Source organism: Zootoca vivipara, chromosome 1 (assembly GCF_965207765.1).
Source record: "Zootoca vivipara chromosome 1, rZooViv2.hap1.1, whole genome shotgun sequence".
NCBI lineage: Eukaryota > Metazoa > Chordata > Lepidosauria > Squamata > Lacertidae > Zootoca > Zootoca vivipara.
Window position 1 is genome coordinate 19,644,712 of NC_142582.1, and position 23,724 is coordinate 19,668,435.

The following is a 23,724-nucleotide window of genomic DNA, read 5'->3' on the forward strand; positions in this document are numbered from 1 at the left end:
TGCTTTGGAATAAGAAAGAGAAAAAAGTAATGGGAATAGAAGAGGGAAGCAAACAAAATCAGGTGCCAGTGCATAAAGTTTTTAAAGGACCCCTGACCGTTAGGTCCAGTCACGGACGACTCTGGGGTTCCGACGCTCATCTCACTTTATTGGCCAAGGGAGCCGACCGACAGCTTCCAGGTCATGTGGCCAGCATGATAAAGCCGCTTCTGGCGAACCAGAGCAGCACACAGAAACGCCATTTACCTTCCCGCCGGAGCGGTACCTATTTATCTACTTGCACTTTGACGTGCTTTTGAACTGCTAGGTTGGCAGGAGCAGGGACCAAGCAACGGGAGCTCACCCCGTTGCGGGGATTCAAACCGCCGACCTTCTGATCGGCAAGCCCTAGGCTCTGTGGTTTATCCCACAGTGCCACCCGCGTCCCTTATAGTGCATAAAGTTACATCAAGCTATATAATTATGGACCTTAAGAAGGGGCAGCCCTCCCCATTTTGCAGCCTGAGGCAAAACAGGAAGGTGCTGCCAGCACCAGATTTAAGGTGGGGCACTGAGACAATCCATAATTGATCCATTTGGGTGTGCCAAATTTTGACCTTGCACAGGGTGGCTTATTACGAAAGATTACCAAAGTCCACTCATGAACTGCTAAAGCCTCCCTTAACTGGCTTGTGTGGCATTACCCACAAAGCGTTGGCGATGGCTGGGTCTGGCAAGACATTCGTGTTGACACATTAAATGATTTTGTAAAACTGCAACTCAAACTATATGCCTTTTCTTCCTGTGTGTGTGTAGCACTTACTATTTCCGTGGTGTTTCTTCCTGTCCCATTAAGGCAGAGCGGAACCGGAAGCAGAGGTGAAGCGTGTTGCATACTTTAACCACGTTATATAAAACATGATCGTTAGATATCTAAGAAGTCCCACAGCACATGCACACTGACAGTTAGGATGGCTGGAATTTCAATCAGCACAGAGGAATGAGTTCCTGAAATTGGGCCAAGATTACAGGAAAGGATGCCAGATGGCTGCCTCCTATTATATCAAACGAAGCAGCATTAGGACATTTGAAATCTGCAGCAGGACGTTGTGTGGAATATTGTAGCTCTCTGCTCCCCAGCCAGTAAATATCCAAGTATTTGGATTTGAAAATAAGCAGTGGAGTTAACACAGGACACTGAACCATCTGGTTATGTTTGGGCAGTGGAAATTCTTGTGCATGAATTATTATTCTAAGCTGCCTCAAGACCTGTTTTCCAGAGCGTTTGGAATAAGCCTGCAGTACCACTCAGACACGCAAGTTAATAAAGTGCGATGCTCGTATTTCTCACACTGTCTTCTCAAAAGGCTTCAGAGCACATATCTAAAACACCATCCCCCCTTTCCATCCCCCAACAGTGATAACACTGTGAACTGTAGCAGCAGGCATTTTAAGGTGGTTTCTGTTTCTATGCTATTACCGATAGAACTGGATCGGTCTGCAACTCTTCCAGGCGTGGCAAGGGCCTAACGCGAAACTCACGATTAAAGCCTTGGTGTATTTAATGCAGAAAGATTGGCAATTAGCAACGAGTTTAGCAAACACGCTGCCTCGATAACTGCTCTCTGGCTCTGGAATTCTCTGCCTTTGAAGGTTTGCCAAAAGTAGAGGCTGATCCACCTCCCAGAGGAAATGCAAGGTCTTTTTAATTCAATAAGCATGGGCTTGCTTTAATGGCACATGTATGCAAGAGTATCTTAGATCCTTCCAAAATCCCATTGATTGTGGATAATAAACTTGCTGTCAGTCCTGACCTTTCAAGAACAGGGGCAAGACCATAAATGCAAACTATACGCATCTAAGAAAAGCAATCCCTCCTCTTCACGTGGCGTTGGGTCATAGAGATGCTTATAACAGACTGATACAAAAGGGTTCTGGGAATCTGCACTGATTCTATTTAGAGACCTGCTGTTGTTGCAGAAGGGCTCATGTGACTCTGCCCAATAATAAGTGAGGCTTGACGCTGCCAGCATTGTACACAGGAGGAAGACAATTGCTGAGAGGGACTCTTACTGCCTTTGCACCGCTCTTATGGTATACAGTCAAACCTCGGTTGTCGAACATAATCTGTTCTGGAGGGCTGTTCAACTTCCAAACGTTTGACAACCGAAAGCTGAATGTGGAAGCCTCAATAAAATAGGGAAACTCAAAACGGGAGCCATGTAGCACGTTCGGCTTCTGAAAATCGTTCAAAAACCGGAGCAGTTACTTCTGGATTTTCGGTGTTCGGTAGCCAAAACGTTTGAAAATGGAGCCATTTGAGAACCGAGGTTTGACTGTACCCCCTAATCTGCATGCTATATCCAGTGAACAGAACCCCAAACCTAGGAGTCTGCCTTTGGGACATGCTTGTTAAGAAAGGAGGGTGTTTGTGCATGGAAAGCTAGTTCAGACCCTAGTCCGTGACAACCAGGCCATTGCCCAGCTAATAAATCGCGTTGTACACTAACAAAAGAACATCTATATATATAAAAATGTAGGCATTGCATGCGCAGAGGTCACAGCCTTTCTCCGTAACCGCTGAACTGTAATGTAACAAATTTGGCCACAACGTTCCATGCCCACCAGGGAGGGATCTGGCGTAATCCCCCCCCCCAAGCAAACCTTTCATACCTAAAATAATGATTAAACACACAAAAAAGTGGCGCCCAAATTAGACGTCACCAGCAGAAGGTCTGAAGACTCCAGCAGCATCCAACAGAAAGGCAGATCGCGTGCTGTCACCAGCAGAATCTCTGAAGGGCGGCGCCAAATAATGACATCATCAACCGAGCAACTGAAACCACCAAGACGGCCATTACCAGACAACCCAGAGTCAGGCCGGGGCCAAGGAATGGAAATACAGGGCGGAGGCCTCAGCTCACATTTAAATACTAGCCCAAGCCAAGGCCGACAGACTAGGCCTAGGCCTGGCAGCATTAGGCAGTCGTTCATCATTTCCCCTAACACGCACTTGGGGGCACGGCGAGGGGTTTTTGCTTTTTAAATTAGCGGGCGTTGTGTCACATGCGAGGCTCTGGCGGCCATTTCAAGTAAGGGCAGTCATGCCCCTTTTAACCTAGGCTTTATACTATGACTGATTGCAAGGCTCTGTGTCTTAAAAAAAATCATGCACTTTCTCTCCCCAGTTTAAGTCCTCGGATATTTTCAGTGGCCAATCCCCCCCCCCCCCGATTTAAATGACAACCCCAACTAGAGAAATAAAACATCGCAAACAGCATTAAAAAAACCCAGCACCACATCCTACATTCAAAACATTTGCTCCAAAATTAGAAAACCCAAATAACAAAACCCACCACAAAACACACAACAACACTCAAATCATACAATACCCACCAAAATAAATTTCAACGCCAAAAATAAAATTAAACAGTAATAACTTCTGCTTCTCATGTTCTTATTTCAAAAAAAATATTAATCCAGATAAGATGCATACACAGGGGCCAATGTATGGAGATACAGCAGGGAGGGGATAACACTCCCCGGGGACAACAGAGGGCTCAGACAAAAGTAAATACTGGGAAACAGAACCCAGAAACTGACAGTTCCTTCTCCAAGGGTGGGAGCCAATGTAGGAAGATACCAGGGGGGCAACACTCCCCAGGGACAACAGAGGGCTCAGACAAAAGTGCATGCTGGGAAATAGTACCCAGAAGCTGAAAGTTCCTTCTCCAAGGGTGGGGGCCCAAGTATGGAAATACAGGGGGGAGGGGATAACACTCCCCGGGGACAACAGAGGGCTTAGACAAAAGTGCATGCTGGGAAACAGAACCCAGAAGCTGACAGTTCCTTCTCCAAGGGTGGGGGCCAAGGTATGGAGATACATAGGGGAGGAGCCAACACTCCCTGGGGACAACAGAGGGAAGGGTATCCCATCGAAACACATGGATGAGCCGAGGGGGTGGAGGGAGGAGGGGTGGGATACATAGGTGCCAACTCCCAGGTTGAAAAATCTGGGATCGGCAGCGGCGTGGCACCGGAAGTCGCGCTGTGGCCATTTTGGAACTGGGCAGAGTGACACCGGAAGTTGCTTCTACGCATGCTCTGCCCATTTCCAAAATGGCCGCCGTGCCAGAAACCGCTTCTGCACATGTCCAGAGACTCCAGACATGCGCAGAAGGAGCCTCCCCGGGCCGGTAAGAATCCGGGGGATTTACAGGTTTTTTTAAAAATCTGGGCTGCCAGTGGGAAACGGCTGGAAAAACGGGGGTTTCCTGGGGAATACGGGAGACTTGGCAGCTATGGTGGGATATGTCATGGATCGGGACAGGGTGGGGGGAATCACAGGGATGACCCACAGCAATGTGTGGCCGGGCCAACTAGTTTCAAATAAAAATCAACACTTTTGGAACCACAGGAGCAACAAAAAAAGACAAAAACAAGAACCTCAACCGCTCAAAGTGTATGCCTAAATTTTAATCACAGGAGAGGAACTTGTCGGTTAGTGAGAACTTCCCATTTTAGAAGCCACATAACTGCAGCTCAGAGTTTGCAGTTTTCTTTTCTCATGGGAGTTAAAAGGAAAGATCAGCTGAATTGAGAGATGATGGAAGCTAAAAAAGAAAAAGTATGGCTGAAGCACTAGAGGTTGCTCAGATTTTCTTAGGTCTCCTAGTTCGCGAATTTGTGGGGACAGCTATGTTTTCTTCCCACAGTGACTAAGAATTGTGCAATTGAGGAGCAGAGGGGATTTCCACGGAAAAATCAACTTTGCATAAAACTATCAGCAAGCCATGTTTTGTAACCAGCTGTTTTCATTCTCCTTTATGTTTAACTGACATGAGTTTTTTAAACTGTTACCCGCGCCCCCCCCCGCCCCCGTTTATACCCTGATTGAGAACAGAACAGCAACTCTGAGGTTTTTAAACTAAAGTAAATCAGAAAGAAAGCTGAGAGCAAGTCTGAGCCACTTTTAAAACAACCGGAACTAAATTTAGAAAACAGTGCTCTCATTTTATGAGTAAATTTTACTTTGGAAGTACACTCCCCCAAAATCAGCTCGGGGTGGGAATGACAGGAGATTCCAAAAAACAGCACACATTTGGAGGAGAGGGGAGAGCATTCTGTTAGGCAGGCAGAAAAATGCTTGCACTGAGGAATGATTGTAATTGCGTGGCACTGAATTCCACCCATAGTAAATTGGGCTATTTCAAATAAAATCAAAGCTAGCTACAATATGTGGGCATTACCTGGAAAATTTAGATCTATTTTTTAAAAAGCAAATTCGCATGGATGGTTTCCCTTAATAGACTGATAAAGGGTGAATTCAGAAGTAATGTCAAGCCATAGTTTGGTTTGGAGCCTCAGAACCACACACCCCCTTCCCTCTTTAAAGCATAAGGTGCTTTCCCTTGGTGCAAAATGGATAAACAGGAAGCCTTGGCTTTGCATTATGTCCAAACCAGGGATCATGCATGGTCTGTTGCTCCCTAACAAGCCATGATCACTGGTCAACAACAACCATGGATTGTTAGGTTGCCTGAATTGCTGGCACTGGAAGCCAACAAGCCATGATCCCTAGTTTGGACAGAACACAAAGCCAAGTTTCTCCCTTCAGCCTCCCTGGTTTGTTTATGCTGCTTACACCAAGGAGGGAACAATTGGAAAGTGAGCACTGATATGCTGCTGCTCCTTCTTGTCAACCACAATGAGCCAGAAAATCTGGCTGATTGGGGTGTGAGAACGCAGTCACTATAACTATGGCCTGTCGATAAGGTTTTACCATTTTGAGGGCAAATGCAAACCGTGGTTGCCAGTTCAGATGCAACAGAAACCTACAGAAGGGAAGGATTTAGAACCAATGAGAGGAAGAAGACCCTTAGACTCCTGCATGCAACACAAAATCATGGTTTACTGTTACATCTGAACTGAGCTTTGGGATACTGGAAAAGCACAATACAGTACTCCTATTAGGAGAATTATGGGAGTTGAAGTCCCCAAAACCATGGGGAACACCATGATGGCTACCCTTGTTGTAGGCAGTACTAGGTCAATAACAACTGGGGAGTCTCTCGATCAACCTTGTGGGTGTTTTAAACCAGGAAACATGAACAAATGCAACCAACAGCCTTCAAAGTGTGTATTGCATATTTTTATCTCCAAGATGTAGCCTGGATTAGTGCCCTTGTGCAATTCCGTATCATTGGTGTGGCCTCAAGGGGAATATTTGGGGTAAACTGCTCTCCCCCCTTTTTTTCTTGCAATACACAAGTAGTCTGGCATGGTATCCAGGCTCATCTTCCATGCCAAGTTAACCAGACAATTGGGCCTTATGCAATGCACACAGCTGTCAGTGAGCATCATTTACGCATACAACCCTCCCTACAGTCTATCACTACAATGTGTTTTCTGATGCTTGCAGCAGTTGTGGCTTTCATTGTTCCACCCGATCTCTAGGATTTAAAGGATTGTGCTGCTTCCTGCTCACAACAACTGTTTTATGCTGTTCTCTTAGGCCTGCTTATCTTAATAGTGCCCATAGGGGTGTGTGTGTGTGTGAACCTGTCTTAACTGCATTATATTTTTTTAAGCCACCATGGAAACTTGGTTGAAGGGGCAGGGTAAAAATATACAAAAGAAATTACAACAACTTCTGTCCGCTTTCTGATTTTAACTCTTCATATCAGCTTGTATAAAAATAAAAGTAACCTTCAACGTAGTAGGATGAGGATAAAATCACGTCAAGTTTGAGAACCTTGGGTCCTTCTTATGAAACACAAGTAGATTCTACAGCTGCTAGAAATTAGCAGATGATTTTGCCTGAGTTCCAAGTTAGTTGTCTAATAAATCCTTTAAAAAAACACACAAACGGAACTGCATTTCAGAATCCAAAAAACCAAGCAACTAAATTTTAAAAAGGGCAACACTAAACTGCACCACAAGGTCAGTTTCCTGCTTTCCTAGCACTGTTTTTCCTTCATGGAAGATATTCACAACATTTCCTGGAATGGTATGGACCAGGCATCCCCAAACTTCGGCCCTCCAGATGTTTTGGACTACAATTCCCATCTTCCCCAACCACTGGTCCTGCTAGCTAGGGATCATGGGAGTTGTAGGCCAAAACATCTGGAGGGCCGCAGTTTGGGGATGCCTGGTATGGACCATGCTAGTCCTACTCAGAGTAGAGCTACTGAAGTTAACACACATGACTAACTTAGGCTCATTAATTTCAATGGGTATACTCTGAGTAGGACTTTCTTAGCTGAATACAACCCTGAATCTGGAATTTGAACCCCAGGGCAGGTCCTACCCTTATGCCGTGAGGCAACAGAAAGATCTCAGGTAGAAGATGGAGTTCCCTTATATTGAAATCAAATTCACCTTGGGAAAGAATTGGGAAAGACTTGCTACAGAAACTGCCAAATACAAAACACACACATTAAAATGGGCAGTATTATCCAATGTAACAGATACAACCTGATTACAATGCCCATCTCTATATTGGCGTGATGTTCTCCAAAGGCCAGTTCTAGAGATTTCTTCAAAGGTGAGATCCAGTGATGTGCATCTTCAGTGAAATGATCTCCTGCTCATCCTGCAGCCCCCTCCCAAATCTGGGATACACTCAGAGCATATTTGGGGAGGCACAGGGGCATAGCTGTCAAGTTTTCCCTTTTCTCGCGAGGAAGCCTATTCAGCATAAGGGAATTTCCCTTTTAAAAAGGGGGGAACATGACAGCTATGCACAGGGGACTGCAGGGGGGGAGGAGGGGGGAGAGGAAGATCTGCGTGCACAATATTGGATGTCATCCTTAGTCTCCACTTCTTACCCAACATACGTGAAGCCATTTTCCCCCTCACTTCAATTAAAAGGGTGACCATAGGTGAAGCAGAGTCATCATGATTCTTCACACACACACACACACACACACCACCGCCCAAGCAAGAGTCCAACACACTTTAAAAACGTCTTACCAGACACCAGCTCCTTCCTTCATCAATGCCCTCTTCGAAGGAGATTGCTTGACTCCACTGCAAGGCAGAGCAGGAATCCAGAGAGCTCCCATGAAGTCAGTGAGAAGCAATTTCTGAAAAACTTCTGTGTGGTTTCCTCTAAGGGAACTATAGCCCATTAGCTTCCTTATAAGCATTGAAAGTTCCTTACTAAGGCAGCTTCCTGTTTGCAATCCTGTTTGCTTTTAATGCATCTCTTCAGCGGCTAAAGTTCTAAAACTTTTACAGAGGTTTCCATTATTTAATTGTCCAACCCCACAGCACAAGGCCGCTGTGATCCAAACACTTATTTCATTGTGTAATTTCCTGGAAGAAGCACCCTGACATAAAGTTGTGAGCACTATTCTCCCAGTCCCATTCAGAAACCAAACAATATCTTGTTGATTCCTTGCTGCACAGTCGGTAAACCCCTTGTGCCACATCCAGCACAATGCATACCAATGTCGCAGCCATACATAAGAGGCTGACTTCATGAGCGGCAGCATCAGAAACACAGCCTGCTATCCTTCTTTAGTAGTATTCCGTGCCAATAACTCCAAGGGCCTGGGAAGATGTCATGCTAACCATATTTTAAGTGGCGATAAAGAGACCAGAAGCAGGCTGCATGCTCGCCATCGACCTGAACCATGGCGGAGAATTACGTCGGTTATCTGCGTTAATGCAAACATATCTAATGCGAACCAGGATTCCCTATAAAGGAACAGAGAAGAAGTACAGTAGATTCAAGAACTATAGTAGCTTGCCTCCCTTCAGCCAGTCACTACTTTTGGGTGGGATTCAGTCACATATTGGTGAATTTCAGGTTGCATACTTAAAGCTGCTTTGGAACTCTTGTGCAGCAAACTCACTGTCCCTCACCACTTTTCGCAGTAAGGAAAGTGATGGGGAATTGCACTGGGAAGAGTAGGATAACCTTTGTGTGTAGGATAACCTTTGAAGGAACCACTGGAACCAGCCGTGGTTATTATTCATGTAGATCAATGTACCCAATGTGGTACCCTCAGCAAACCTATGCCAACATATCTAAATTCCCCACAAACAAACTGTTCGGTAAATAGCCATTGCTGCAAATTTTGTATGAACAAATCGGGATAAATGCTCAATCCACAGGTTGCCTGGAAGCAGATTTGGTTTCAAGTCCTACGGTAGGTAAGAGGGACTCCTGGTTAGCATAAAGTGAGATCAACATCTTTGCTAATGCAATGCTTAAGGCTGGCAGAAGGGAAGTTAATGGGAATTCCATACATGGCTGAATTCCATCTATCCTCCTAAGTTCTATTAGGAGTTCTACCCAGATTTCAATGCTTTAACTATTGTCTTTTCATGTTCGTAGTTTGTGGGACACCATGGAGGGCGCAAATCATCACTCTACCATTGTACCTGATTGATAATGGCAGCACATACATTCCCTAAATAAAAACAACGAACAACCGCAACATTTATTTAAGCCTACAGGAAAACAGTTCAGTGCAACATTGCAAGACTCTTCTGTCCTTGCGAGAAAAGAAAAGAAGAACCACAAAATCTTATTGCGCCATTTCTGTGCAACAGTTATGCGTTACAGAAAAACCTTTAGCAATCCTCGTGGGGATTTAATTCTTCATTTTTTGCTCAGCACTCCAGCAAGAACCATTCCAATATTCATGGAGAAAACTTATGAAAGGAGAAATTAAACAGAGAGGAAATACTAAAGCCTGGGAAAGTAAATATTCCCATTTAAAATGCTTCATTTTTGCATGTGTGGCTAAGTCCCATTAGTTTCAGCCGGAGAGGTGACACTGCCATTAGTGTCAATAGGACTTTGGGTGGATCTGACATCTAGCATCTCATTGTGTCACACAACAAATTTAAGTCATGAGCAAGTTGTAGTTATCTCACAGTTATAAACAATTAGGCAGAATAATTTTATTGTGCTAGTAGTCAGTGCTGTCAATAAGCTCCCAATTGGAAATACCCAATTTACTTCCTACTTCCTTGAAAAGGAAACCCAGATAAGCATCAAGAAACTAGAAAAGAGAATATGAAGATAATCAAAAGTGAAATCACTCTTCTCTGCCCCAGAGCACCTTGTCACAAGCACAGTTGTTGTTGTTTTTGTGTCTATGCTATGCCTGATATATATTTGCAGTTTTCACTTTGCAAACATAGGCTGATTATCCAGATTTAGTCATACTCGGAGTAAGCCCATTGATTTCAAGAGGCCTACTCCTAGTACGAGTAAAATTGGGGGCATTGCTAACAAATGGCTCCCCTTCCCCAATACTTTCATGTTCTTTAACCATTGGTTCCAAATGCATGGGGGTGGGGAAATGATAATTGATTCCACATAAGTTTTATCACCATCTCAAAACCGATGAGATTCAATCGAACAATAAGAAATGACTAGCAAAACGACTGCTGTTGCTTACAATTCCCCAGCGACAGCATTTCTCACAGCTGCTGCAACAGAAGAACCAGCAGAAGATTGGCAGGGGAGTGGGGTGGAAAGAGAAACATATGGATTTGTAAAATAAGTTAGGGTTGCCATACATCCAGAATTTCCCGGACACAGCTGGGATTCAGCTGCCAGAAACAGTGTCTGGGCGGAAATTGCTAAAAACATCCAGGAAAATCCAGCTGTATGGCAACACATGTCACCGGTGTCGTTTTGGGTGTTCCTTAAAAATAGATCAAAAACTTTGGTTTTTTGAGATTTTGCCAAACAAAAGTTCAACATCTCTTGTGTCCAGATTTTCAGTTTTTGAAACATGGTAACCCTAAATAAGTGAATGCTTGCAGGGAATGCACAGCACTCATCTGCACAGTGTAAATGCCTACATTTGCTTCCAATACAATTCAGGCTTCTTATTTAACCTTCAGAATAGGCACCTATAGATACGCACACTGTAAAATGTGCCTCCTTAGGTGGGTCAAAGCAACAATAAATCCTTTAACTAAGATCCTGCCATGCTTCATATGATCTGCTTCAACTCTTTTGACTGTACAATTCACATTTTGCATGAAGGTAACTGCCAAACAGGCACGTAAGTTGACAAGCAACGAGGAACAGTACTTGCGGTCTCTGCCATCGGATATATTTAATCTTAGGTTGCTCAGAGTGGCAAACAAACTGTACAACTTTAAACTCAAGAGTTAAAATGATGTCAGAGGTCATATTGTCCACGCTGCTGCTGCTACAGGAAACTCACAACTATTGCATCATTATTAGATAGGGCTTGTTTGTTTTTAACTGAACTTTTTTAGTGTAATAAAATGGGTTCTTAAATGGTTTCAACATATATTCTCAAAGCGGAATTCTCAGCTGTCCCGTCCAACATGGCCAATGCTCAGGGGTGATGGGAATTGTAAGCTCAGCCAGAGACACAGGTTCCTCAGACCTGTTTAGGAAGAGTAACAAAAGAGAATTCTGTGCTATTTCCCTGCAGCTGAAAAGCAACCCCTCCTTTAGGGAAAAGAAATGGGTAGCAAACAATACGCTCCTACAGGTGAAACTCGGAAAATCAGAATATCGTCAAAAAGCGCATTTATTTCAGTAATGCAACTTAAAAGGTGAAACCAAAATATGAGATAGATGCATGACATGCAAAGCAAGATATGTCAAGCCTTTATTTGTTGTAATTGTAATTATTTGTCGTTAGGCGGGTCAATTATAAATGGAATGTAATTAATGAAATGTAGTAGCGAGGTTTATTTTTGTATTATTGTAACTATTTGTTTTATTATTGTGGAATTTCCAAAAGAAAGCATTTGTAAAAATTGAAAGGAAAATAAAAAATAATAAGTTGCATTACTGAAATAAATGCACTTTTCAACAATATTCTAATTTTCCAAGTTTCACCCGTATAAACACAAGAGTTTGCGAATCATGCAAAAATCAAGCAATTTACCCCTCAGCAACTCAATAAAGATGTAACTTAGGGTCCTGGCTTTTTTTATATAAAAAAAATCCTCATCCCTGGGTTCCCCTTGGTCAGCTCCGGCCCAAGACATTTCGCCGCCTGAGGCAAAACAAAAAATGGTGCCCCTCACTGCCTTCCCCTCAGCTGCCTGAGGTGACTGGAGAAGGCGTGGGAAAGATCCAAGGCAGTGAGGGAGAAAAAAAGGAGGACAGGGAGAAGCAGGAGACAGCAAGTTCCTTGAGGGCCTGGATCTGCTCCCCTCCCAGCTGTACTCAGCCTGCCGCCTGAGGCAACTGCCTCAACAAGGTTAATGGCTGGGCCGGGCCAGGCCTGCCCTCAGTCCCTATACCTCTGCTCTGTCCTTTCAATATTTATTCATACCACCTCTCTTCCAAGGAAAGAGATGTACCAGATGTACCCTCCAGATGTTGGACTACAAATCCCATCATCCTTAATAACCTTCAGCCATGCTGGCTGGGGCTGATGGGAGTTGGAGGACGACATCGTCTTGAGGGCACCATGTTAGCTGCCCTCCCAGGTTATGGCCAACCATAGCCATACACGCTTAGCGCTGAAGTGAAGTAAATTTACAGTCTGAACAGTCTTACGGTTTGCCATCCAAAGGGGTGGGGGATGCAGGTTACTTTAGAATATGGCCAATTCAGGCCCTGCTGCATCGTCTGAGGAGATTCCTGCTCATTCTGCTGAGTGAGGCCCAAAGGCCTGCCCTGACCATCACCACTCCAGCCAGTCACTAAAACTAGCAGCCACAAAAAGGAAGAGGGTAGAATCCAGATGGCAACTGGGAAACAGAGCAAGGGGAAGTTGCAACGCGACTTGCAAATAACCGAGCATCTCTTCCCGATTAATTGATTATTTCTCTCTCCCTTTCGCTCTATTAATTCTTCTCAAACTCTTGTCATTTCAATCTGACTCATTTCCACCGAACACAATTCTTCAGCGTTCCTGTGCTACATCATTACAGTTTTAGACATAATGCTCCTTGTCTTGAGAGCTGACGGTAAACCTTTGCACACTATTCCAGAAGCAGGACTCTGCTCCTCTCTTGAGCATTTGTAAGGATGTGGGAACCGCAACAGTCAGCTGACGGCTTGCCTACCCATTTCATTTGAGAATACTTCCCGATCTGTTTTCAAAAGCGGGTGGAGTGGGAACAGCAAAAGCGACTGGGGATCTTGTCACATAAACCACACAAAATACAGAAAATTTGTACTCATGCCAGGGAAGAGGAGGGAAATGTTGAACTTCAAATTTACACATAAAGGAAATTGAAAGCCGTTTAATAGCCATTTGGCTCTGATGCAGTTGCTAACATTAGCTCATGATAGGCACAGGAAGGAGGTAATAGCCAGCATCACATACTTGAGCAGAGCACTGTGGGAATTTTATAAGCGCCTCTTCTCTTCCGCCTTTCTTTTAAAACAAACAAACAAACAAAAAAACCCACCAAAATTCAAGAGATTCAAATGACTTGTACTAAACAGAGAAAGTCAGAGGCACTTCCAAGCAAATCAAGCATGAGGAAGTTGAAACCGAGACAGTGATGCTCTTTTATAGCAAGCTGGCAAAGTTGCTTGCAGAAGCCATTTCCAAGTGGTTTGCAGCTCACTCTGAGGCGCAGCTGAGGAGATATGGAAGTTTGATTTGATGCACACCTGCTTAGAATCATAGAATTGTAGACTTGCAAGGGACCCCAACGGTCATCTAATCCAGCCCCCTGAAAGGCAGGAATCCTGCCCACAGGCATCCTTGGAAGTTCTAGCTGTGGGAGGGGGGGCATTCTCTCTCACACACATTAAAACATCACTTGATATGACACCTATCAAAAGCAAATGCAGAAATCAGCTGTAGTTAAAGCACTATCAAAACCCTTTTCCAAACCAAAGCCAGGGGGTGGAGGGGCTACCAGGGTTTTTTTTTTTGCCCCAAGTAAAGTCTCCAAAGGCTCACATCATATGCAAATGTGCATTGTGTGTGTGTGTGTGTGTGTGTGTGCGCGCGCGCGCGCATGCACACACCAAGCTGTGTCTTTGCCCCAGGGGAAATAAAGGCTAGTTTCATCCCTGTCCAGACACCCATAGCTGCGGTAGGTGAAAAGAGAATAAATGGACTCTCAAGCAGACACACAAAGCAGAGATGTCAATGGAACATCAGCAGGAGCCTCTGGAGTCTCACTTTGGGCAATTAAGATTCCAGCACTGCAGGGGGTTGCACTAAATCAGTGATGGCCAAACTTGGCCCTCCAGCTGTTTTGAGACTACAGTTCCCATCATCCCTGACCACTGGTCCTGTTAGCTAGGGGTGATGGGAGATGTAGTCCCAAAACAACTGGCGAGCCAAGTTTGGCCATCACTGCACTAGATAAACCTCGTGGGTCCCTTCCGATTCTATGGCTAAAAGGGATTTGATTCCATTCCTTTAAATAAATAAATAAAAAGGCAAGGGTTAACGCGGGTTCTGGAACTGGGTCTACTTTATGAGCCACATCTGCTTACTGACGCCGCTGCCGGCGCCCGGGCGGGGGACGTCTCTAACTTAGGCAGGGAGCGGAGGAGGGAGCGGAGGAGGGAGCGGCGGCCTGTCGGTCGCCCCGCCGGAGACTTTCGACCCTCTTTTACATCCCCGCTTGCAAAAAAAGCAAACCAACCACAAACCCTGCTCTGCTAAGCGGCGACTCCTTGGCCAGATGAGCTCTGCAGCAACCCCGGCTCGCCTGGAGCAACAGGGGCGAGGACCGGGAGGTCGGCCCGGGATCTGCAGCAGAAATTTGGGGAGGGGGTTGGCAGAGGGAGAACCCCAGACTGGAGGAGCCGCCTCCCCAGCAAAAGTAACTGACCGATGCTCACATCCACACAAGTCAATACCCCCCCCCGCCCAAAACAATAATAATAATCACCGTTATTGTTAATTGTTGTTGTTTTTAAAGAAAAGTGTGAAGGATACCAACCTAAACTTCTACTCGCGCTCTCCTCTCCCCCGGAGCCATTCAGAGGTTGCCAATAGCCCAGAGCCCCTCCAAGAGAGAGAGAGGGGCGGAAAAAAGCCCCTCCCCTGCTCCAGATGTTTATGGGAAGGCAGCGGCGCGAGCGGAGGGGGAGGCAAAGAGGAGGAGGAAGAGGAAGAAGGCGGCGGCGAGACAGATCCAGAGAGCAGCCCCACCGCTCAGAAGCCGCTCCCCCCCTCCGAGATCCGTCCTCCTCCTCCTCCTCCCCGGGTAGAGCAGATGATCTGGGGGGTCAACCCAGGAAAAGAGAAACGGGGGCGGGGCAGAGGGGGGAAAGGATCTGCTTTCTTCCCTCCCCCCTTGCGGAGATCTGCTCAGATCCTGTGCAAACTGCGGGCTCTTACATCCGCGGGTGGTGGCTGCCTGCTTGGGTGGGTTAACTTATTAAGGCTCGCCGTTGCGCAGGCGGGACATTTCAGCCTGGGGTGGGGGGCAAGCTATTTTTAGAGCCCTCCAGCAGGATCTCTCGTGTGTGTGTGTGTGTGTGTGTTTTGTACACAAAGCAGGAGGAGGAAAAAAGAAGGGGTCCTTCTGGGCTTGTCCTGTATTAGAGACCCCCATGAACCCCCTGGACACACACACACCGCCTCTTCTCCATCGCATTATGGATTGTTTACTTTTACGCATGGGTTCAACTCCCTGCACTGGTTCTCTCCCCCCCCCCAGTGAGCATGCGCGCGACCTGCAGGCATGCCCAGTATCCACGAGAAGCGCCCCCTGCCCGAAGCTGCTGCCCTTAGCCTGCCCTTTGCACGCAGCGCCGAGACAGGCAGATCTCTCAGTCCGGATAGCGGAGGTGCAAAGGGCAGGGCCGGCTGACCTAGAATGCAAAGAGAATTTATCCAACGGTAGTGGGAAACAAGTCCCGCCCGGTGCTGTTAGGCGTGACAGCCAAATATTTTTATTTTCCGAATGTGATTTAAACTGGCAATAGCTGTGGCTCCTCGCGCTGGGCAAGAGACTAGTTAAAACAGCAAAACCCTCTCTGATCAAATCAGCCAAGACTTTCAGATGCATTTAATGCCATAGAATCATTATTTTATTTATTGAATTTATATACCACCCTATACTCTGGGGGTTTCAGGGTGGTTCACAGAATAAATCAATATATTTAAAAAAATCATAGGATTCAGGACCGTCTTTACTCGGGGGTGCAACGCACTGTATTCTGAGGGGCGCCAAATGTATACCTATTGTTCCTCTCATTTGACGGCAGTGAAAAGCTTTGGAGCGAAAGTCCCCTCCCCCCTCTTCCATCACTCTGTTACTCTGTAGCGTCAAATATTTTTTAAATTTTAATTTATTTATTTTATCTCTATACTGCCCTATACCCAAAGGTCTCGTTTTATTTTATTTCTATACTGCCCTATAGCTCAACTACTTTGAGTTTGCCCCCCCCCAAAGCTCAACAACTCTGGCTCTTCCCCCCTCCAAAAAAAACTCAATAAAAGTTAACGGGGGGGGCCTAAACTAAATTTGGGGACACCGGGCGGATTTTTGCACCCCGGCAGCCCAAATGCTAAAGACGGCCCTGATAGGATTCAAATTCTTACTCAGCTATTTCATCCTAACAAAATGCACATTTGTTTGTCACTTTATATCAGATCTATCCAAATCGATCACTTCTGTCAATAGCGCTGGGTATTTTCCTTGGGCAGATTCCTGGTGACTATAGCAGCTGCATAGACTGGAGGAATTTAACTGGCGTGGAGATGATGCAATGCTAGGAAGTGTCACCTGCGGAGTGTTGAGTTCTCCCCAGCCAAACCACCTCGCAGCTGCTAAAGGCTCAGGATCTCTGCCAGGGGGGGAAATAAAGGGTGGCAGTGGTTTCGGACCAGCTGTTCTCTGAATCTGACAAAGGGGCTGGTCATTTCTAGGGAAAGTTTGTTCTCATTATTTCCGGTCAAGTCTTTCAGCTAGAGTTTCCTCCCAACATATCACACCCTTGTGGTCCACATTAGCTCATCTGGAAAAATTCTTGCCCATAGTTGAGTGGACATGTTGCCCAGGATGTGAATTTAAATATGTATCCATGAAGTCTATAAGCAGTTACACAGTGTACATGCTGTATCCCCCCCCCCTCCTCTGGCACTACATCTTGTGCCCCTCCATTTGTAGACTGGAATCTAGATTTTAAAGTCATTGACTTAGAAGTACATTGTATTTCTTTCAGGGCAGATGCTTTGTCCCTACGTACCCACAATATCCAAACGAGGTGCTTTGCTTTGAAATGATCCCACCAGTGTCTATTGACCTCCCAAGAGTTTATTGTCCTTGCCTTGCCTCTAATGGCCTCAATTACATCTATCTGGGGAGGGGGGGGGAGAGAACAGTGGTGCTCTGGGGACACAGATGCCACAGGCAAAGGGGCAGGCAGCAGAAAAAGAGCCCCATTAAACAGTAGGGAAGAGATGCTGTTGCCAGCTCTGCTTTCTCAAGTTGCAGGATGTGCAGAGGTGTGGAAAGGTCAATTACTTCTTCAAATGATGCCCGCAAGCATCCCATCTTGATTCACATAACAAATAGCATTAATAGGCAGGCTGTACAACTTTCCGGGTGTTTCTCCCCCACCCCTCTTCTCTTCAAACTTTGTTCTGTTTTGGTTTTTTGCTCTAAATCTTCCTTCCTTCCTTCCTTCCTTCCTTCCTTCCTTCCTTCCTTCCTTCCTTCCTTCCTTCCTTCCTTCCTTCCTTCCTTCCTTCCTTCCTTCCTTCCTTGGCTTTGGAAAGAAATCCATCTTGTGCCATTGTACAAGTTCTTAGGGTAGGGCTTGCTTACTGCTGTCTCAGGCTGAATGTCACAAAACAGGACATTGCATAGCAGGGAAGTTTCAGGCACATTGTGGCGCAAACATTTAGTTGCGGTGCACTGGGACCCAGGTCTCTAAACCATGCTCCAGGCCAGATGTGGGGAACCTTTGGCCCTCCAGATGTTGCTGGATTGTCAGGCCCAGCAGGGCTGGTCAGGGATAATGGGAATTAGGATTCAGCAACATGTGGCGAGTCAAAGGTTCCCCACACTGTTTGTAGGCCTTGACTTTGTGAGAATAGGAAGTGGTGATGATCACCCACTTAGCAGCTTTAGTTATTCTAAATTGGAAAACAGCCACCACTAAGTGTTGGAATTAAACCTTATGTGCAGTACAGTACATGGGGGGTATTGGCTTTATAGAGGGCTAGAAATTGCCTTTCAGTGCAGCTACTGTACAGTATGAGCAAGATCCTTTGACTTCCTATGCTATATTGTTTCCAACACTCTGCTGGTATCTTGAGACCATGTGTAATTTTTGCATCAACAAGGTTGTGCGGTATACTTGGTGACTAGACACACACACACACACACACACACAGAGAGAGAGAGAGAGAGAGAGAGAGAGAGAGAGAGAGAGAGAGAGAGAGAGAGAGAGAGAGGAGTTAGTTAGTTAGTTTGAGGACCGCGTTTTAGAGAACCAAAACAAAGGAAGACAAGACATCTGTACCTTTGCTGACTTTTAAAATGCGGGATTTTGGCAAGTGTACTTGTCCTTCAAGGCTGAGAATAGCGGCACCTTTTGCACAACACATAAGTTACATACAGGTAATAAACAACTTCTTTGTTGAAGATCTGAATTAGATGGGCTAGTCGTTTGACTCAAAGTACAACAGATTCATGTTTGCATACTCAGAAGCCCTGCATTATATTGCTCAACATTTAAAGGGCAGCTGAGCCAAATATGGGGCAACTGAATAGTCCTGCTTTTGTTTTTTAATGGTTTGGGATAGTCTGATGCATACACAGAGATTTTTTAAAAATAAAATAAAATAAAGACCACCCAGTAAAATTTGCAACCATGTTTTGATGTGGTAAAAGAGTAACTGCTGAAAAATGCAACTTTTGCAAGCCACCAGCAAGGTAAACAAACCCTATTGGTGATGAAATTCATCATTACGCAAGATTGCTTTGCTGTGATATTCCACCATGAAAGATGTGGTGTTGATGTTGCTTTTCGTAACGAGGCACAAGCCTTGGATGGATTTCTAGCACTGCAGAGAGCTGAGCTGATGGATGCAGTGGAAAGAAATACCCAACACTGTTATCCTAAGCCCTGTCTTTTTGCCTTTGCTTCTTCCTGCAACTTCTTCTTGCAAATGTGGAAACAGGAACTGCTTAGTCAGCATGAGACTCATAATGCCTCTGGAAGAGAGGAAACCACAGCAAAGAGGACAAATATACACTTAAAGTGAACAGAACAGTGGAGCAGTTTGAAAATCCAGCCCTAACGACAGAGTGAGCACAACAGGAAATGTTTTAAAACTGTGGATCCAGCACTTTGTGACTTGATGAAGCCAGAAGTGCTAAGGCGGAATTGACGTTTGCAAGGGTTCGATTTCTGAGCAGCAAATGCCAGGAAGCCGAGACAGAATTTGTTTTGCTGTGGTTCACTTCCAGGCAGAAATTAAAATAGAATTTCTGTTTCTGTGGCATTCAGTTTCTTAAAAAGTTGAAATGAAAATGTCCAATTAACATTTCCGCACTGTGGGTGTAAGTCCCACTGAAGTTAGGGGGGCCTTACAGTGGTACCTTGGTTCTCAAACACCTTGGTACTCAAACAACTTGGAACCCAAACACTGCAAACCAGGAAGAAAGTGTTCCAGTTTGCGAACTTTTTTCGGAAGCTGAACATGCTCTGTTTTGAGTGTTACACTTTTGTTTTGAGTGCCATACTTCCATTTTGAGTGTTATGCTGACAATTTGAATGTTATGCTTCCGATTTGAGTTGCGCACCTCCGCTTTGAGTGTTAACGCTGTCTGTTTTTGCTATTTATTTTGCGTTTTTGTTTTTGCGGCTCTTTTTTTGTGACTGTGTGGAACCCAGTTCAGCTACTGATTGATTGATTGATTGATTGTGTTACTGCAGTACAATGTTTATTGTTTTCATCTTATGGATCAATGGTCTCGTTAGATAGTAAAATTCACTATGTGGAATACCGCAGACTACTTACTGCGGCTAGACTGAATGTCCTTGATTCGGCGGTTTTGAGGGGAAGATTTGGAGGAGTCCCATACGGTCAGAGAATGTGTGTCAGAGAAGCGTTCCTTGGTTTTGGAACGCTTTGGTTTTGGGATGGACTTCCGGAATGGGTTAAGTTTGAGAACCAAGGTACCACTGTACTTCCAAGTGAACATGTATGGCAGTGTTTCTCAACCAGTGTGCCTCCAGATGTTTTGGGACTACAACTCCCATCATTCCTGACCACTGGTCTTGCTAGCTAGGGATGATGGGAGTTGTAGTCCCAAAACATCTGGAGGCACACTGGTTGAGAAACACTGATGTATGGGATCAGAGTTTAAATGCTTCAATCCCAATTACATTTGCTTGGGAAGAAACACTTCTTCTTTTTACATTTTGACATGAACGAGTTTAATACTACGTACACATTACCAGCTTAAAATGCAGTGGGCTCATTTTCATTTGCAGGTCACTGTGCACAACGGTAGAATTGGATATGTTTTCTTGTCTCCTGCTGTCTGTCCAAACTGGAGGGGGAAAGAGGCAGGGGGGTGTTCTTATATGGATATGTTTTCCAATTGGATCAAAGCTGGTTTGCGGGGAATTGCATTAAAATGCAGCGTTTCTCAAGAAACTACAGGATAGATGTGGATTGCAGCTAACATTGTGTGTCCAAGCCTTTAGACACCAGTGCTGGGAAAATTAACATGTTTAACTAGAGAAAAGTCATTACTGACATTTATTACAGATATGGACTTCTTGTGTGAAAGAGAAAATAACAACAGCAGCAGCAGCAGCAGCAACAACAACTTATTTATTTATACCCCGCCCATCTGGCTGGGTTTCCCCAGCCACTCTGGGTGGCTTCCAACAAAATATTAAAATACAATAATTAATCAAATATTAAAAGCTTCCCTAAACAGATGTCATCTAAAAGTCAGATCGTTGTTTATTTATTTGACATCTGAACTGGCAATATCTGGGTTTGAAGATGGAAAAATGATTGACTTATAGAAAATAGAACAGCTGGTTGTTAATGAGTGAATACTACAATTAGCTACAGGACAGAGAATCTGAAATCTTTTAAAATCTTTTTTCTTTGTCTTGTCTTTTCTTCCTCTTTTCCCTTTTCCCTTCTCTCCTCCTCCATTCATTTTTAAGTTAGATTTCAGAAGCATTTCTTTATTTCAGTGTATTATAAAAATATACTTTGTATTGGGTACTTATCTTTGGATAAGTATCAATAAATATAGATTTTCTTTAAATAAAGGAGTGGTGTGAGTGCACTGGGCGTAGAATAAATGGCAGTCTTCACACAGCCTAAGAATAGGATGCAAATGATTTGAGATCTTCTTTCTCAGAAAGTCTGAAATCCTATGTTCTCTTAGAAATCCCACTGAACTCAGCAAATCTCACTTCTTAGTAAACATAACACAGGACTGAACTGCACACATGCACTGGAAGAAAGCAATCCAAAGTCCCCGTCCAATGCAAATTATTCGCCTCCCTTGATTGTCAAAGATCAAGATTGCAACCCAGAAACCACAGACACTGTCCAAATCAGTTGAGGCTCTCCATGTTGTCAGGATCTGTGGATGGTAGCCAGCCGGAGGCTAGTGTCCCATATGATAATAATGAACTCATTCTCTGAGCGTGGATCCTTATTTAGCAAAAATGAACTATCCAACAACACAAGAGGGAAGTATCATCAGACTTGGGGGAAATCCCAAGGTTTACAGAAGTAGATTTTTTTAAAGGGGAAAAAAACCTCTAAGGCAGTGAGGGTTGATGAATAAGGGTGAATGGGGTTCTCTCCCACCAACCTTAGTCAGTTGTTAGCCAGCCCCCATCTGCGTGCCTTCTCACTTACACCAGAGATAGCGCTATCTGTCAGATTCCTCCTCCTTAATCTGTGACATGTAGAACTCAGCAGGGAGGAAGAGGCATAGCTGCTAAGTTCTCCCTTTTTTTAAGGGAAATTCCCTTATGCTGAATAGGCTTCCTCGCGAGAAAAGGGAAAACTTGGCAGCTATGGGAAGAGGATGGGGACAACTAGAATCAGTTGGCTCCGGCTTTCAGCTCTGGCGCCACCTACTGTTGGGCTCCCTGCTTTCCACCCTACTCCTAATGGGCGTCAGCCACCAGTGCTCTAAGAGGGAGAGGACCCAGCAAACCCCCCCAATGAGGACTTTTCAGTGGCCAGGGAATGGTGATTGCTGGAGTGAGCAGGGGTGAGTGGAATAGGATGAGGGAGGAGGGCTGTAACTGAGTGCTCTGAAAGAAGGCATGTCTGCCTGGCTCCCTGAACAGGAACACTGTATATTGCAGTGCTTTGTTGAAGGTCCCACTTGTGCAAATATATTTCTCAGGCGCTTCATACCTTGCTTACTTACAGTTTGGACTTACAGTTTGGACTTACAGTTTGGACTGGAGAGCCTTTGTCCCTGCTCACCGCAGCATGCAATCTTTCCTGAAGCATCAGACACCTCTGGGCATTGATGAAGGTGGACATTTCTTTTGTACTGAGAGCTTCCTTGAGCAAAGCACACACAAAACAGAAACCATTTTTATGCCAGTTTTTTTTTCCTGGTAGGAATGAGAGTATAGGTGGGGGAAGATGCTATTTGAAAAATGCGGCTCTGATTCTCTGCCATGACTTTTTAAGGACATGTGTCAGTGGCTCTTTGCAACAGCTAAAGGGAACACTTGTGTTCCAAAATGGGCAATAAAGTTTTGACAAAGGGGAGTTATTTTTTAAAAGGCCCTGATGTTGACATAGGAAAGGCCGAACAGCAGTGCGAACAAATAAATGTTGTTGTTTGTTGTTTAGTCATTTAGTCGTGTCCGACTCTTCGTGACCCCATGGACCATAGCACGCCAGGCACTCCTGTCTTCCACTGCCTCCCGTAGTTTGGTCAAACTCATGTTCGTAGCTTCGAGAACACTGTCCAACCATCTTGTCCTCTGTCGTCCCCTTCTCCTAGTGCCCTCAATCTTTCCCAACATCAGGGTCTTTTCCAAGGATTCTTCTCTTCTCATGAGGTGGCCAAAGTATTGGAGCCTCAGCTTCACGATCTGTCCTTCCAGGGAGCACTCAGGGCTGATTTCCTTAAGAATGGATAGGTTTGATCTTCTAGCAGTCCATGGGACTCTCAAGAGTCTCCTCCAGCACCATAATTCAAAAGCATCAATTCTTCGGCGATCAGCCTTCTTTATGGTCCAGCTCTCACTTCCATACATCACTACTGGGAAAACCATAGCTTTAACTATACGGACCTTTGTCGGCAAGTTGATGTCTCTGCTTTTTAAGATGCTGTCTAGGTTTGTCATTGCTTTTCTCCCAAGAAGCAGGCGTCTTTTAATTTCGTGACTGCTGTCACCATCTGCAGTGATCAAGGAGCCCAAGAAAGTAAAATCTCTCACTGCCTCCATTTCTTCCCCTTCTATTTGCCAGGAGGTGATGGGACCAGTGGCCATGATCTTGGTTTTTTTGATGTTGAGCTTCAGACCATATTTTGCGCTCTCCTCTTTCACCCTCATTAAAAGGTTCTTTAATTCCTCCTCACTTTCTGCCATCAAGGTTGTGTCATCTGCATATCTGAGGTTGTTGATATTTCTTCCGGCAATCTTAATTCCTGCTTGGGATTCATCTAGTCCAGCCTTTCGCATGATGAATTCTGCATATAAGTTAAATAAGCAGGGAGACAATATACAACCTTGTCGTACTCCTTTCCCAATTTTGAACCAATCAGTTGTTCCATATCCAGGAAAGGCCGAACAGCAGTGTGAACAAATAAATACATATCTGAATTTAT

General features: G+C 44.9%; 1 protein-coding gene across 2 annotated transcripts in view; it reads right to left on the reverse strand.

The window, feature by feature from the left end:
- Nucleotides 1-15,152, reverse strand: part of WIPF1 (WAS/WASL interacting protein family member 1) — a 57,951-nt gene extending 42,799 nt beyond the window's left edge. Inside the window, exon 1 of one of the 2 annotated variants that reach the window (XM_035134980.3) lies at nucleotides 14,860-15,152. The gene's annotated coding sequence lies outside the window, so the exon portion shown is untranslated. Of the gene's footprint in view, nucleotides 1-7,953; nucleotides 11,699-14,859 lie in introns of those variants that run through there. The other variant, XM_088660003.1, reaches the window with a different exon arrangement.
- Nucleotides 15,153-23,724: the final 8,572 nt, after the last annotated feature.